At 42.0% G+C, this 12,026-nt stretch overlaps 1 protein-coding gene and 1 pseudogene across 1 annotated transcript in view; one reads left to right on the forward strand and one right to left on the reverse strand.

Moving 5' to 3' along the window:
- Positions 1–12,026, forward strand: part of Ccdc178 (coiled-coil domain containing 178) — a 267,043-nt gene that overhangs the window by 247,896 nt on the left and 7,121 nt on the right. The gene's annotated exons all lie outside the window — the stretch shown is intronic.
- LOC129690109 (isocitrate dehydrogenase [NADP] cytoplasmic-like) lies at positions 8,844–10,395 on the reverse strand (annotated as a pseudogene).

The following is a 12,026-nucleotide window of genomic DNA, read 5'->3' on the forward strand; positions in this document are numbered from 1 at the left end:
TACAGAATAGTGATAATGACCTCGAGAATGTGAGCTGAGCAGCATCATTCACCCATCTCCTGAACACAGATGCACTATGACTAGGTGCTTAAAGTGTCTTCCACTGTTCCTTCCCCGAAAAGGTGGACTGTACCATTGAACCATGGAGTACAATTAACTTTTTTTCTTTAATAAAATATAAAATATGCATGATAAATTTGTGTTTGTATTTGCACAAAGGAATAAACAGCATTTTTAGCTGTGTGGTAAAAGACTTGGTGGCATCTATCACAGATAATGTTTTGGTTTTTTTTTTTTTCCTGCTGTGCCACCAGGGTTTATATGTTAACAGAGATCCTACAAAAAGCAATTTTGGGATGTATTGGACTCTGTACAGTTTAAACAATAGAGTAGTTCTTTACTCATTTCTGTGTGGACCAGCTACAGATATAAAAGTGCAGCTAGCAACAGCTCTTCCTTGACATAAGCTGTGTGATACTCACACCAGCCTGTGGAACAGGTTTGAAGGAAAGAAATATCTTATTGATGCTGCAATTCCTACATCGTACATATAGAGCTTTGTAAGAAAACTATAAAATAGATCAGTATTAACAGACTTTTGTGTATCTGTCATTCCTGCCTTGCCAAAAAGTAATCTATGGATTAGTTTGTAATTGCCATTGTTTGGGTTATTAAAAAAAAATACAGTTTATGTGATTTGCCTGAGAGCTGCACATCACAGCTCTCTGCTGAATTAAAATTGCATGCACATATCTTTGCTTATCGGTTTTATTTATCTGTCAGAGATTGATAAAGGCAGTATGCTTCACTGTGTAAAAGCTTTTAACAAGGCTGGGATTACAACCATGATTTTAATAGTCTAAAGAAAATAAATACCTATATCTTTTATTGCCTAGTATCCATCTAAATCTAAAACATCACCTCTCTACTACTCAAGTTATTTTTCTGTTGTGTAGGGACACACTGGCTTTTGGCCCGAGTGGCTTCAATCACATCTTTTCAAACCTTTCAGTATTATTTTAACTAGGCTCCTTAAGGCCTAAATGTAAATCTGCAGGAGACAGCATGTCTTCCTTCTCCAGCATTTGTAAGTCTATAGATGCTTCAGCAATGGGACTAGCTGCTGCGCTGTGTTTGTCAATTGCCTGTGTATATAATATGACCAGCTGTTTTAAGCTCCTCTTGCCTTGACTTCACCAAAGTACGGACTGTATCCCTGAACTCTGTATCAAAATATTCTCTCCACTGAGTTGCTTTTGGCGCTGTATTTTGGAACAGCAACAGCAATAAACAAAGTAGGAAAAATGTTACCTGTAGTGGAGATGCCATTATCTTCCCACCTCAATTAATACAATCAAGACAATTGCAACAGGTATTCTAATCTAAATCTCTCCCAGGTGATTTTAGAATCTGTCTCCCTGATCATTAACATTAAGCACCAGGGAGGATTATTTTAGCTCATGGTTTTAGTGTTCTCAGTCCCTAGTCCTTGGCTCTGTTCTGGGTCTGGGAGAATACAGAACACCAAAGCAGAGATGGTATGAGCACATTTCACAGGCTACTCAGGTAATTTCAGACAGAAAGTAGGAGGGCAAAACAAACTGTTACCCTAAACTTCACATATCTAGTAAACTAATCCTCCATCTAGACCCCACTTCATTCAGCTTTCAGAACCTTATAAACATGTCCCTTGTATCATTTCCCAGCTATCCATGAACAGTCCTGTATTTTTGAAACCCCAGACCGAATCAGCACACTGGTTACTTTTGATGAATGATCCTTATTTGTGATCATCAGACAAAGACCGTAGTTTACATCAGAGCTTCTGAGACTGTGGACCACAAGCCCACACGGGTTCTCAAACCAGATTCAGTTCTCAAAAAAATCTATCAACAGCAAAATGTATCTGAATGTACAAGAATGTACTATTAACTCTGACCAGAAGCATGAGGATCCAGAGATGTTTCTGTAGCTTTGGTTCTGAAAACACAATGCCTGTATTTTGCATTTTTTAATTTTAATTTTTTTCTTCACAATTTATTCATTATATATCCCAATTGAATCTTATCTCCCCCCAGTCTCATCCCGCTCTTTCTTTCCCCTATCCTCTTCCCCTAGTCCACTGAAATGAGGAGTTCTCCACTATTGCCATCTGCGCATAGCTTGTTAAGTCTCATCAGGACTGCCTGGATCCTTTTCCTCCATGGCCTGGCAAGGTTGTATCATCAGGGGCAAGTGATCAGAGAGCAGTCAGTTGACTTCATGATAGAGGCAGCCCCTGCTCCCCTCACTCAGAGATCCACATGGAGACTGAGCTGCCAGTCAACCACATCTGAGGAGAGGTCTAGATCCTCTCCATGCATGGTCCTCCCTTGGTGCATCATTCTCTGCAGGACCCCCTGGGCTCAGATCTTTTAGTTTTGTTGCTCTCCTTGTGGGGCTCCTGTCCCCTCCATATTCCTCTATTCCCATCCCTCTCTTCTTCCATAAGACTCCCTGTGCTCTGCCCATGGTGGTGCACAGAAAGTAAACCAACAACCAAAGAGCATGCACGGGCTGGACACAGACATATGTAGCCGATGTGCAGTGCAGCGTGGTCAGTGTGTGGGCTCCCAAACAATGGGAGTAGAGGCTGTCTCTGACTGCTGCCTGCTTTTGATCCCTTCCCCTAGCTGGACTGCCTTGTCAGGCCTCAGTGGAAGAGAATAAAGTTATTCCTGCTATAACTTAAGATTCCAGGGTGGGTTGCTACCCCTTGGAGGCCTCCCCTTCTTTGAGAGGAAGGAAAGGGGGAATGAAGGAAGGAGACATGAGGGTAAGACTGGGAGGAGAGGAAGGAAGGGGCTGGGGTCAGGCTGTTAAATTATTAAATAAATAAAGGAAGAAAAAAATAATTAAAAACAAAAATAAATAATTAAATAAAATGTATTGCAGAATATATTTCTTATATAGTCATCTTGATCAATTATACTGTCATTAGACCAGAGATTGACAAATCATTATGCAGTAAAATACAGATCAAGGGCTGACCTTGACCTTTGCCCTGCCAGTTAAAATAAACATCGTAATATGCTTTTTCCCCGTCTTTTTGGTGTGTGTGTGTGTGTGTGTGTGTGTGTGTGTGTGTGTGTGTGTGTGTTTTCAGATTGACTTGTCTTTGTTTTCTGGAAATGTGATCAGAGTTCATTATTTGGATTAAGTCACATATGGTATTTGTATTTTAATTGAAAAGTCTCTTGTTATGTCTGCTTCTTGGAAGTAGAAATTCATTACAAGGACACTTCATTTCCTTAAAATGTCGCCCTTTTCTAGTGTTCTTAAATTACAAAAGCCAGTTAAATTATGTGATTTGGGGAGTTAATTTTTTGCACCATATGTCTCTAAAAATCATATAATTTTATCTAAAGCATGGTTACAATGATATCTACATTGTACAATCTACAGATGATTTAAGAAATTTTTAAATAAAAACATACTAGCCTGTTGCCATCTCAACATGGTAACATGCAATTTATATATAGCATTACACAGGTTTAAGTTTTAAAAGATGAATTTTGATACCTGAATTCCTCTTTTGCCTTTTATAACTTAGAAATCCCAAATCGTAGGCTAGTCTTTAAATTTTGTAAAATAATCATAAAATTGCTATTAGAGAACTTTATTAATGGTATGACTTGGAAAAGAGATAAATATCTTAAAAACTTAATTTCTGAAACATCTAAAAGTAGTAATTCTTCTCTAACAATATAAATTATTAAATATTTTTGGAAAGTTCTTTTATTGTAGGTAAGATAACATTGCACAGAAACATGACAAAAAAAATTTGGTACAAAAGACAATCCCAGTTTATAAGTCAGCAGATGGTCATGCGTAATAGGATACTGTTTTGAATGCCCAATTATAATAGATTCTTTAAAATAAATGACTTCAAGCCACAGAAGATGGCGGGTGCCTCTCGCAGAAACATCAGCTTAGCAAATGGTTGTTATTTGTTAATAAAGGTTCTTATTTGTTAAGGGATATGTAACTAGTGAGTGAGTAAGCATGTGCCCGTATCATCTCTGGACATGCTTTGCATGTTTGACTGAGTCCAGGGCTCACATTTCCCTCTAACTGCATCTTCTTTTTCAGAGTTGGCCGTCAGCATTCCTTCTGTTCTGCCATTCTGTTTTTCTCCTAATGCTGTCTTATGTAAAAACCAGGGTACTGCATACAGAATTATTTTTTCAGTTTTTAAACATTCTATAACATTGTACTATACAGAGAATTTGAAAGTCTCGCATATTTATTTTATTTTAAAAGCTAGTGAGCATCGGGCTACCACCAAATCTCAATCAGTTGTTCATAACTCCAATAGTAGATAACAATGTTGTTTCACATTTTTCATCACTTCGAGCAACTTTTGATTCTTTGGTTTTCAGTTTGGGGGCCTTGTTGTGGTTGTAGTTTTTATTGTCCCTTCAGAATCTGTGAAACATCATTGCACATTTCACCAACCAGTCTACAGAACACTCTGATGCTGAGCCCCGGGGCCCCTGATTCGGTGCATCAGTGTGGCAATATTTCTAGAAAAAGCCGAGCGCATAGTGATCCAGAGGATATGAGAACAACCCTCAGAGAATTCTGATCTAGAACCCATACAACTTCTGCGCAAAATGGCAAGTTGCTCTCCCCAGTCTTATGTGGAACTATACACAAAGCTGAACAGCTTCCTGGATATTTGCCAATCCAGCGACTTTGGAGCATGTTAGTGTTGTTGTTGCTGGATGAAACACCACACCCAAAAGCACCGTGAGGAGAACAGGATTTATTTGGTTTATAACTCCACGTCACTGTTCATCATTGGAGGAAGCTAGGACAGGAACTCAATTATGGCAGGCATCTGGAGGCAGGAGCTGATGCAGAGGCCATAGATAGGTTCTGCTTTCACTGGATTGCACCCCATGACTTGCTCAGCCTGATTTCTTATAGAACCCAGGACCACCATCCCAACGATGACCCCACCAAATGGGCTGAGCCCTCACCCATCAATCACTAATTAAGAAACTGCTCTACAGGCTGGCCTACAGCCCAACCTTATTGAAGAATTTTTCTCAATTGAGGCTCCCTTCTCTCCAATAACTCTAGCTTGTGTCAATTTGACAGAAAACTAGCCAGAGCAACTGACCCTTTGTCAATTTGATACATGAACACATGATTAAACCATAACCTTTCCTTTCTTTTTTTAATAATATAATTTTTTATTTATTATAATTTATTCACTTTGGATCCCAGCTATAGCCCCACACTCATCCCCACCCAATCCCTCTCTCCCACTCTCCCTCCCTCCCTCATCTCCTCCCATGACCCTTCTCTAGTCCACTGATAGGAGAAGACTTCCTCCCCTTCCATCTGACCCAAGCCTATCAGGTCTCATCAGGACTGTCTTTTATAGTCTTCCTCTGTGGCCTGGTAAGGCTGACCCACCTTAAAGCTCCCTTAATCAAAGAGCCAGCCACTGAGTTCATGTCAGAGACAACACCTGTTCCCCTTACTAGGAAGCCTATTTGGAGACTGAGCTGCCCTGAGCTATATCTATGCAGGGGTTCTAGGTTATCTCCATGAATGGTCCTTGATTAGAGTATCAGTCTCAGAAAAGACCCCTGCGCCCAGATTTTTTGGTTCTGTTTGTCTCCTTATGGAGTTCCTTTCCTCTCCAGCTCTTTCTAGCTCCACCATCTTTCTTAAGATTCCCTGCACTCTGCCAAAAGTTTGGCTATGAAGCTCAGCAACCACTTTAATACTCTGCTGGGTAGAGTCTTTCAGAAGTCCTTTGTGGTAGGCTCTGTCTTGTTCCTTGTTTTTACCTTGTTCCAACATTTATCCCATTTGCTTTTCTGAATGAGCCATGTTTGTAGCAGCTTTATTCATAATAAACAGAATCTGGAAAGAACCCAGATGTCCTTCAACAAAGGAATGGATACAGAAATTGTGGTACATTTACACAATAGAATACTACTCAGCAATTAAAAGCAAGGAAATCATGAAATTGGAAGGCAAACAGTGGAAACTAGAAAAGATCATCCTGAATGAGGTGTCCCAGAAACAGAAAGACACACATGGTAATCATACCAAAATCTGTACACCTAAAGAAGCTAAGCAAGAAGGAGGACCCTGGGTAAGATGCTCAATTCTCATTCAGAAAAACCTTTCCTTTCTTATTCATCCCCAAGACTTCACTTTAATTCCAAATGTAAAAGCCCCAGAATCTTTAAAAATTAAAAGACCTAAAACTTTAGTCTCTCTAAATAGCCAGTCTCTCTTAAAATTCAAACCTTTTGATAGGTGTAAGATGGAATCTCAGAGTTGTTTTGATTTGCATCTCCCTGATGACTAAGGACATTGAGCATTTCTTTAAGTGTTTCTCTGCCTTTCTTTATTCTTCTGTTGAGAATTCTCTGCTTTGCACTGTACCCCATTTTTAATTGGGTTATTTGGTTTGTTTGTGTTTAATTTCTTGAGGTTTTTATACATTCTGGATTCCATCTTACACCTATCATAATGGCAAAGATCAAAAACTCAAGTGACAACACATGCTGGAGAGGATGTGGAGAGAGGGGAACCCTCCTCCATTGCTGGTGGGAATGCAAACTTGTGCAACCACTTTGGAAATCTATCTGGAGCTTTCTCAGAAAATTGGGAATATCACTACCTCAAGTTCCAGCTATACCACTCCTGTGCTTAACCCAAAAGATGCCTTACCATTCAACAAGGACATTTGCTCAACTATATTCATAGTGGCTTTATTTGTAATAGCCAGAATCTGGAAACAACCTAGATGTCCCTCAATGGAGAAACAGATAACAGAAATTGTTGTACATTTACACAATGGAATACTATCCAGCTATTAAAAACAAGGAAATCATGAAGTTTGCAGACAAATGGATGGAACTAGAAGAGATCTCCTGAGTGAGATAACCCAGAAACAGAAAGACAGGCATGGTATACACTCACTTATAAGCAGATATTAGCCATGTAATATAGGATAGCCATCTACATCTAAAGAGGCTAAACACTAAGAAGGACCCTACTGAGGATGCTCAAATCTCATTCAGAATGGCAAACAGGATAGACACCAGAAGAGGTGGAAGAGAGGAAACAGGATAGGAGCCTACTATGGAGGGTCCTCTGTAATGATTCACCCAACAGGGAATCGAAGCAGAGGCTGAGACTACCAAACTTTGGACAGAGTGCAGAGTCTTACAGAGGAAGAAAAGGGTGATAATAGAGGGAAATGCAGGGGAGAGAAACCCCACAAAGAAACCAACAAAACTAAAATATCTGAGCCCAGGTGGTCCTGCAGAGACTGATGCACCAACAGAGGACCATGCATGGAAAGGATCTAGACCCCTGCTCAGATGTGGCTGATTGGCAGCTTAGTCTCCATGTGGATCTCTGAGTGAGGGGAGCAGGAGCTGCCTCTATCATGAACTCAGTTGACTGCTCTCTGATCACCCTCCCCTGGTGATGCAGCCTTGCCAGGCCACAGAGGAAGAGGATCCAAGCTGTCCTGATGAGACCTAACAAGCTATGGGCAAATTGTAATAGTAGAGAACTCCCCCTTTCAGTGGACTAGGGGAAGGGGAGAAGGGGATGGGGAGAGGAGAGAAGGAGGGTGGGACTGGGGGGGGGAAGTTGAGGAAGAGGGCTTCAATCGGGATATACAATGATAAGTTATGAAGAAAAAATTAAAATTAAAAAAATTCAAACCTTTTAAAAGTCAAAGTCTCTCAACTGTGGGCTCCCTTCGAATCAAAAATAAATTAAATAATGTCTTGCTTCAAGATGGATGAGCCAGGGCAGAGTCACAATCACAACAAAGCAAAGCCCAACACTAAAAGTGTAAACAAGTCAATTACCAATTATATGGGATTCACTCATGATCTTCCGAGCTCCTCCAAAGGGCTTGGGTCACTTCTCCAGCTCCGCCCTCTGCAATACACACAGCTTGTTTTCTAGGCTCCAGCTGGCTCCACTTCACCACTGCTGCTGTTCTTGACTGTCAATCCATGGTATTGGCATCTCCAAGATGTTGGCACATTCTCCAACAGCCTCTCCAAGGCTGGCCGTGTGATGCAAAGCCTCAAATTTTATCCATGACCACTTCAATCCTGGGGCTTCCACTTCTACCTAGCTGTGCCCTTACCAACGGCATCTCCTGGCCCCTCACAGTGCCAAGCCTCAGCCTGGGTGACTCTTGAATGTTACCACGCACAGCTGGCAACAAAAGGTCCGACTTTAGCTACCTCTAGAATACGGCTTCTCTGTGCTCTCAGGAAACATTTCCCAGAAGATCTCACTGAGAAAAAAAAATGCTCATCTCTCCCTCTCTCTTTTTTCTTAATCATCTCTAATTCCTCAGCTCCAGCTGGCCAGCGTCAATTGTGTGAGTAAACCAAAGATTTACTTTAATGTTTCTGGTCTCTTGTTAAACACAACTGACTCTTCAGCCCCAGGTGACCAGACGCCATAGACTCTTCACACAAAAGGCCCAGTAGAGTCTTTGCTTCCCTCTGAAACTTCACAGGTCAGGCCTCCATCTTCTGCACTGCTGTCAATGTTCCTTTTTTTTTTTTTTAAACTACGCACACTTTTCTTGTTCCCGTCTTGTCTGAGCTCACTGTACAGCTCTCCCACACACAGTGCACTACCTGCACACAAAGTCCCCAGTGCTCACACCCACAGACAACAGTGGATGTGAGCTTGTTTTTCACCCTTATAGGGAACCACACTGTAGCTATTGTTTACCCTTGGAGCACTTCCGATTTGGGTCATTTATATTAGAACAAGAAAAAATGTGACAGTTAATGTGAACGGGTCCTAACAAAACCCAAATGTACCCAGGTAGTTAGAATGATGTACACTGGGTAAACCTTTCCAGCAGCCAAGTCCTTAGTCCTAAAGCCAGCCTCAGTGGTCTCAATACAGACTTCTTCTGAAGCCTTTACAAAGAAGCTGAGCTCCCCATTGCCATCAAGCATTGCTCTGTGTGCTAAGCCTCAGGACCAGGCAAAATGGAAACAATGAGGTTGGTGGATGTCTCCTGACCCTTCTGGTACACGTGGTTGTGAGCTGTGGCGGGGCCCTGGGCTGCCTCTGCTTCTGCAGTCCTACCATCCGGACAAGTCAGCACCCTGGCCATCATGCCACAGGAGTCCTAACCTTGGGCAGTGGAGGCAGACTGCACATCACCATCCAAGTTTCTACAGGCCCAGAGGATGCCTCCCTCTGATTTCATAGCCTGGGCCACCATGTCATCAATAAGCCTATGCTCACACCAGTTCTTCTGAGATTCAATTGGAATTTGTACTGCTTGCCATAGATCTCCTGAAACATGTCTTTGAAGCATATGTCATGCTTCTTCATAATTGTGTTTTTGGTGCTGAGGTTCAAAGGCCAGCCCTTTGACAGAGCCATTTGCAAGGAACTGTGTGCAAAATCTTCAATTGACTTGTCCTGGTTGTACGTGCCCACCATGCACCATGTATTTATGCATTTATGCACCATGCATCACACCTTTTGACTTCCGTCTTTTGATGTGTAGGTTATCTCTACCCGATCCAGGAACAACAAAATCAGTTGTTCTGTATTGGTCCCCATTAGCATGGCGACCAATGATGATGGGTTTTACCCAGCCTGTCACCAGCTGGGGGATATTTTTGTAGATAATAGCTTCCCTGAAGTCAGTACCACCCAGAATGTTTTGGATGGTGCCATTTGGTGATTTCCACATTTGTTTCAAATTGAACTCCACAAGCCTCCTCTCATTGGGGGTGATAGTAGCACCCTTAACGCTGATGTTGTATTTCTTTACAGCCTCTGCAGCATCCTTGGTGAATCGGTCATTGGTGGCATCACAATTCTTTATGCCTAAATCATAACTATGCAGGTCCAGCACCACTTAGGGAAGAATGGTTTTGTCCTTAATGAATTCCCAAATGATTCGTGGCATTTCATCTGCTTGCATCTCCACCGCAGAACCACCATGGCTTTCTCTGGACAATTTCTACTTCAATAATCTGGCTCACACCCAAGGACACACAAGCTGTCCCCTCCCTGCCCCAGCTGGCTCAGAATCCACCACAACCTTCATACCTACTCTCGGTATTCTTCTTTCCCAAGCTCCTACAACACAGCTCTCTGAGCTCTTAACATTCAATGGCTTTTCTAGCCCAAAGTTCCAAAGTCCTTCAATAATCCTCCTCAAACATGGTCAGGTCTTTCACAGCAATCCCACACATACTTGGTACCAGTGTGTCATCATTTGGGTTACTGTTGCTATGACAGGCTACCATGACTGAAGCAAACTGGGGTGGAAAGGGTTTATTTGTCTTACACTTCCATATCACTGGTCATCATTGGAGGAAATCAAGACAGAAACTCAAGCAGGACAGGAATCTGGAGGCAGGAATCTGGGTTCAGGGTCTAATTTAATACAAAAATTTTGAGGTTAATATATTTTTTTCCTGCCTCCAAACCATCTCATACACTCCTCCTTGCTCTCCTTCAAATTCATAGTCCCTTCTTTTACTAATTGTGACTGCAGGCATGTATGTATGTGCATATATGTTGCTAAAATAATCTGCTCAGTCCATATAATGGCACTTGTATGCATGGTTTCACGGCTGACCATTTGACACAAGAAAACCAGTTGGTGTCCTCCTCCCTGATGAAAGCCACCTCTCTGTCTTCCAGCTTTCCTCAGTTGCCTATAGCTCTTGTGTAGGGTCAAGGCCTTGTGGTCTTGTCTTTATCCAGCTTGTCATACCCATTGCTGCTGTCCTTGTTCAGGTCATGTTATGGCAATCATGCTGGTGAGACTTTATGGTTATAGATTCTCATGGTACTAGGAGAAGCAATCTCAGAGCAAACTCCCTGATTTTCTCCTCATGCAATCTTTCCACCTCCTCTCTCACAATGTTCCCTGACCCTTAATTGCACGAGTTGTATTGTACATGTACCCACTGGTACTGGGCTCTACAACTCTGCATTTTGAATGGTAGTGTTTTTTTGTAATGGTCTCTGTCTGTTACACAAAGAGAAAATTTCTCTTCATAAACTTTTAATTTTTTCTTCTTACTACCCAAGATCAGTATTTATAGATTTTTCTCAAACCTCAAAAATGTTCAGGTGTTTTTCTTTCTGTGTTGGTCCTTAATGACCTTCTCTACTCAAGGGACTTCAAGCTGTGCTACTTACAGACTTAAGCCTTTGTATTATTTTCAAGCAATAACAAAGACAGATGAATAGACATAGATCAGTGTCCAGCTGCTTCTCTTCACTTGGCTTGTGGGCATGACAAGGATTACCATTCAGAAATGTTAGCACAAGCCAGCGAGTTCCCATTAGTACAAACTGCACTCGGTTTAAAGAACTTCTTTACCACCTAGCAGGAGATCGAAGCAGATGCTAAGACTCATAGCCAAACTTTGGGCAGAGTGCAGGGAGTCTTATGGAAGAGCAGGAGAGATGGAAGGACCCAAGGCGACAGGAGCTCTACAAAGAGACTAACAAAGATAACAAATCTGGGCCCAGAGAGGCTTGCAGAGGCTGATGCACCAACCAAGGACCATGCATAGAGAGGACTTAGATGCCCTGCTCAGATGTAGACAATAGGCATCTGTCTTCATATGGGTTCCCTAGTAAGGCAAGCAGGGGTTATCTCTGACATGGACTCTGTTACCTGCTCTTTGACCACTTCCTCCTGGAGGGGCAGGCCACAGAGGGAGAAGATGCAGGCAGTCCTGATGAGACTTGATAGGCTGGGGTCAGATGTTAGGGGAGGTGGGGTCCCCATTTCTGTGGTCTAGAGGAGGGGAATAGGGGAAAGAGGGAAGGAGAGGAGAGTGGGACCAGTAGGAGACAAGGAAGGGAGAGGGCTATAATGAGATATAAAGTGAATAAATCATAAAAAATTAAAAATGAAAGGAAGGAAGGAAGGAAAGAAAGAAAGAAAGAAAGAAAGAAAGAAAGAAAGAAAGAAAGAA

This window comes from Psammomys obesus, unplaced genomic scaffold (genome assembly GCF_907164565.1).
Source record: "Psammomys obesus unplaced genomic scaffold, mPsaObe1.curated_primary_1811, whole genome shotgun sequence".
In the NCBI taxonomy this organism is placed as follows: domain Eukaryota; kingdom Metazoa; phylum Chordata; class Mammalia; order Rodentia; family Muridae; genus Psammomys; species Psammomys obesus.